Source organism: Narcine bancroftii, chromosome 3 (assembly GCF_036971445.1).
Source record: "Narcine bancroftii isolate sNarBan1 chromosome 3, sNarBan1.hap1, whole genome shotgun sequence".
Taxonomy (NCBI): domain Eukaryota; kingdom Metazoa; phylum Chordata; class Chondrichthyes; order Torpediniformes; family Narcinidae; genus Narcine; species Narcine bancroftii.
This window is the reverse complement of record NC_091471.1, coordinates 147,035,469-147,041,180: the sequence shown is the minus strand read 5'-3', so window position 1 is coordinate 147,041,180 and position 5,712 is coordinate 147,035,469. Positions and strand designations below refer to the sequence as shown.

The 5,712-nt window shown below is 39.9% G+C and overlaps 1 pseudogene; it reads left to right on the top strand.

Moving 5' to 3' along the window:
- Positions 1-2,813: 2,813 nt before the first annotated feature.
- Positions 2,814-4,053, top strand: LOC138756717 (uncharacterized; annotated as a pseudogene).
- The last annotated feature ends 1,659 nt before the right edge of the window (positions 4,054-5,712 follow it).

The following is a 5,712-nucleotide window of genomic DNA, read 5'->3' as shown; positions in this document are numbered from 1 at the left end:
TGATGGCAGCAGGGAAGCAGTTGTGCTTGCACTGTTGAGTGCTCGTCTTAGGCTTCTGTACCTTTTCCCAATGGTAGCAGAGTGAAGAGGGCATAGCCTGGGTGGTGGAGGTCTTTGAGGATAGAGGCTGCTTTTTTAAGGCAACGCGTCATGTAGATTTCCTTGATGTAGTGATGTCTGGTGCCGGTGATGACACAGGCTGAGTTAACAACCCACTGGAATTTATTCTTGTCCTGAGAGTTGGTGCCTCCATACCATGCAGTGGTGCATTCAGCCAGAATGCTCTCCATTGTACACCTGTAGAGGTTTTCGAGAATCTTCAGTGACGTACCGAATCACCTTAGACGCCTCACAAAATATAGCCACTGGTGAGCCTCTTTTTGATGTGGAGGCTCAAGGACAGATCCTCGGAGATGCTCACGCCCAGGAATTTGAAGTTCTTGACCCTCTCCACTACTGAGCCCTTGATGAGGACTGGGTTGTGTTCGCTAACTTCCTCCTGAACCCACATCATCTTGGTTTTGCTAACATTGATCACAAGATTGTTAATGTTATACCATTCAACGAGCTGATCTATCTCCCTCCTGTATGCTTCCTCATTGCCATTTGTGATTTTGCCGACAACTATGATGTCATCGGCAAACTTGTAGATGGCATTGAAATTGTGTCTTTGAATAACTTTTTATACCTTGCGAAATGTTTCCAAGATTAGACCAAGTACACTAAATGTAGTGCTGAGGCCACCAATTATTGCTCTAAAACCAGACCTATGGTTCTCATTGGGAATTGTATGAAAAACTAGCATCTGGCAGCTCATTACACATTAACTTTTGGGAATGAGGTCAAATCTTCAATGAGCTCTCTCCATGGTAGCCAAGTGCAAATGCAGAAAATGCAACCTTCAAGATGGGGTGAAACATTTGCAAGGTGAATCCTATCAGGAAAATGGTGCAGACAAATGTATAGATGAGGAGATGGTTCAGGGGGCAGGGTTTAAAATTCCTAGATCATTGGAACTTTTTCTGGCGAAGGGGTGATGTGTACATGTGGGACAGTTTGCTCTTGAACTTGAAGGGGATCAATATCCTGACAGGTTGATTTGAAAATGTTGTTGGGATCTGTGGGTTTAAACTAGATTTACAGGTGTGGGGGGGGGGAGGGTGGGAACCAAAATAAAGAAACAGAGGAAGAGGCAGTTGGCACACAAGTTGGGACAGCTGGTTTGGAGTTTGTGTGGAAGGAGAGGCAGGTAGGACAAAGTAATAGGACAAAATTGCAATCATGGAGATTCATTGCAATACAACAGGGACACAGACACTAATGTAATAAATAAAAGGCTAAAGGTTTTGTATTTAAATGCATGGATCAAAAGAAATAAAGTCGATGAACTTGAATTACAGCTACACATAGGCAGCTATGACATAGTGGGAATCATGGAGTCTTGGCTAAAGGACTAATGTCATTGGGAGCTTAATGTCCAAGGGTGCAGAGTATATTGAAGGGATAGGCAGGTAGCCAGAGTGGGCAATGGGGCTCTGTTGGTAAGGAACAATGTTAAATCATTAGAAAGAGGTGACATAAGATCAGAAGATATAGAATCATTGTGGGTTGAGTAAAGAAATGGCAAGGGTATAAAGACCCTTCTGGATGTGATGTGGACAACACATTGCAGATTGAAATGGTGTGTCAAAAGGTAAATTTTATGGTAGTCATGGGAGATTTTAACCTGCAAGTAGTATGGGAAAACCAGGTTGTGAATGGATCTCAAGAGAGAGATTTTGTTGAAAGGCTATGAGATGGCTTTGCAGAACAGCTTGTTGATGAGCCCATGAGTGGATTGGCTGAACTGGACTGGGTGTTGTGAAACACACCCAAGGTGATTAGAGACCTTAGATTAAAGGAACCTTTCGGAGGCAGTGATCACAATATGACTGAGTTCAATGTTAATTTTAACAAGAAGAAAATCAAATCAAATATGTCAGTATTTCAGTGGAGTAACGGTAATTACAGTGGCATGAGATAGGAACTGGCCAAAGTGGATTGAAAGGAGATATTAACATGCAAGCTGGCAAAACAGAAATTGATGAAGGTTCTGCATGAGATGAAGAAGATGCAGGATAAATACATGCCAAAAAAACAGGAAATATTCTAATGGAGTAATGTCACAACTGTGGCTGACTAGCAAAGTTAAAGCCACAGTAAAAAGAGAGGGCATACAAGAAGCAAAAATCACTTGGAAGATAGACGATTGGGAAGTTTTTAAAAACTTTACAGAAAGTAACTAAAAAACTCATAAGGAGGGAAAAGATAAAGTATGAAATTAAGCTCACAAATAAGAGCAAAGAGGATACAAAAACCTTCAAGTTCATAAAGAATAAAAGAGAGGTGAGAGAAGATAGAGGACTGCTAGAAAATGACGCCAGAGAAATAACAGTGGGAGGTGAGGAGATGGTTGAGGAACTAAATGATTATTTTGCATCAGTCTTCATTGTGGAAAATGCTAGCAGTGTGCCAGATGTCAAAGGGGGTATCCACAAAGTGAATTGAGAGTACTTACTAAATCAAGGGAGAAGATACTCAGAAAACTGAATGGTCTAAGGGTAAATAAATCTCCTGGACCAGATGGATTGCATTCTTGGGTCCTGAAGGAGATAGTGGTAGAGATTAGGGAGACATTTGTAATTGTCTTTCAGGAATCAGTAGATTCTGGCACAGTCATGGAGGACTGGAAAATCACAAATGTCACACAACTACTCAAGAAGTTTATTTATTACATTAGTGTCTGTGTCCCTGTTGTATTGCAATGAATCTCCATGGTTGCAATTTTGTCCTACTACTTTGTCCTACTACTCAAGAGACAGCAGAAAGGAAATTATAGACTGGTTAGGCTTGACTCTAGCCATGAAACTATAAATGAGGTGAGTGATGTTAAGGAGAAAGATTTGCAGATTTTAGGTGATTTTTCTTTCTGAGAGATATCAGTTCCAGATAATTTTCAGGTTGATATCATCAAAAGGGGAAGTGCTTCTTTCCAGATCAAAGATAGGTTTTTCAGTGTGGTTGCAAGGCATTTGCAAAAGCAAAGGGAGATGAGCAATAGCTTTCAAAAGAGTGGTTTAACAAGGTGATGCCAAATGGCAAGAAAATGTTGCATTCATGGATAGTTTACTCACTCGTCAGTGAGAATTTTTTTGGTACCAATTGTTTGCTATTAGTGCTTCAGATATGGGACTGGATTTCAGAAGTCGTGGAAAATGAGCCCAAAAAATGCATAACCATGAGGGATCCGAAGAGCACTTATGTTGCCTTGAAAAATGGAAAACATTGGCAGCAGGACTGAGGCTGCACAAAATCCTTGACCTCAAAACCATTGCTTTCATGGAAAGAGAGAAGAAAAAGTGGAGGGACATCTTGCACAGATTGCTTGATATCAGGTACTTTCTTGCCAAGCAGAATTTGGCATTCCATGAACACAAGGAAGATTCATTGAATAAAGGGAAATTTCTTGAGATGGTTGAGATGCTTTTAAAATATGATCCAGTACCGATTGAAATGAAAGCAAAGAACATGAAAACTGAAAGTATTAGTCTCTTATCTTCCATCAAAGAATGTATTTAATTTCCTGGCAAATAACGTGAAGGAGAAGCTTGTCATGGACACAAAGTCTGCAAAGTATATTAGGATCATGTTCGACAGCACATATTGCATCCTGACCAGATGTCCAAATTGATCAGATATGTAGGAAAGTTAAAGTGAAAGAAGTATTTCATGTATTTTCCATTTAAAAGGGAAAAAAAGCTTCTGACCTCAATTTTGACATTCTTAAAAAACTTGAAAGTAATGGACCGGACATAATAATGTGCCAGGCACATTAATGCTGCCTCTATGGCTGGAATCCATGGAGGTGTGCAAGCCATTCTTCAGGGAAAGAACAAGAGAGGTATTTTTAATGGGTGTGTGGACCATTCACTTAACTTGTGCGGTAACCATACTTATGCATTGAATCATTGTTTTCTTTCTTTGCTGCTTCCACCAATCAATGGGATGTGTTAATTGACCGTACTGGAGTGTCAGTGAAAAGGCAATCAACAACATGCTGGATGCAGTTAGGCCAGTTGAAGACAAGTTTGATAAGTTTGTGGCGGTGATTGAAGCTCTTTGTGATCCACATGAAAATATGGACACAAGAGAAGCAGGACAAAGTCTTTTGCCTGGTGTCTGTGATGTCACTTTTCTGTGCTACCTGTACTTCTGGTGTGATGTACTTCAGGAAGTTAATCTTATACAGCAGGACCTGCAGACTAAGGGCTTAACTCTCGATAAGGTGGTGAGAAAGCTAGAGATGATAAGACTTTTTCTGCACCAGGAGTATAGTTACCTAGTGGAGCATGCAATTAAACAGGCGCTTTAAAATCAGATGAACGTAGAATTGCAGTAGAAAAAAGAGCTGAGTTCAAGAAGAAGATGGCAGGGGAGCAGGCAAGTGATGCTGGACGTCTGCAAGAAGAAAATAAGTGGGCAATGCTTGAGTGCATTGATCACTTTCATTCTGAACTCCAAATCAGATCAAGAGCCATCAAGGAAGTAGCAGCCACGAATGAGGCTGTTCATGCGAAGAGTCACATATCTGCCGCTGAAGAAGAATTAAAGGTATCCATTCCAAAATAGACCATTTTTCTGTGATGAGGTATCCAAGAATGAGCTTTTAATGATCTGTCTGCCTGTGGCTTCATGAGAGAAGAGCTTTTCAAAGCTGAAACTTATAAACTGTTTTCAATCTACCATGGGATGGTTAAGGCTTTCCAATCTTACAATGTGAATTGAAAGTGAGTTAGCAAAAGGAATTGATTTCGATGAAGTGATTCACAAGTTCACAGCTTTGAAGGCTAGAAAAGGAAAGTTCTGAATTAGTCGAGATGTTCACGAAGTGCTGAAATGCTTGTGCATTTGTTCCTCTTTATTTTTATGGTATTATTTTATTTATGAGTATATTTCCATATACATTTGTCTATGTACTACAGTATTTGGGCCATTATTGATTATGCAAACCTAATCCATCAATGTATCTCATGTAACAATGAAGTTTAATGTTAAAGTCAACATAATTTTGATGTAGTTCTTAAACATTTTTATTTTGAATTCTGTTGTTTTCTTACCAAATTTTTACTTTAACCACATGAAACTATGTAAATGTAAATAAATTTAGGCTATGCGTATGATATTGTAATTTAAAGGTGTAATTTTGATTTTGCTAGCTGTTTATCTCACTACTATTGCCATTCTATTCAGTATATATGAGATTACGATTTAAGAGTAGCATTAATACAAAAAACATTACTAAGGATTCTGTATGGCCTGCTACAAGAGGAGGACCATGGGGTGTGGGGCGGTGGGGACTGACACAGTGAGTTACCACACTGGCTGACACCAACCCTAGTGATGCCATTGGTTGCTTTCCATGGTGGGAAAGTCTAGGATGAGAGGGCACAACTTCAGTCTTGAAGGTCACCCACTTAGAACAGAAATGTGTAGGAATTTCATCAGCCAGAGGGAGGTAAATCTGTTGAATTTGTTGCCACAGATGGTTGGGTCCATTATCTGATGGTAATTGGGTCAAGGCCAATGACATCACGTTCCATGATATACCCAAGGTGGTAAGTGGTGTTGGACACGCATTTCTTTTTGTTGTAAGTGAGGTTCAGCTCCTCAGCT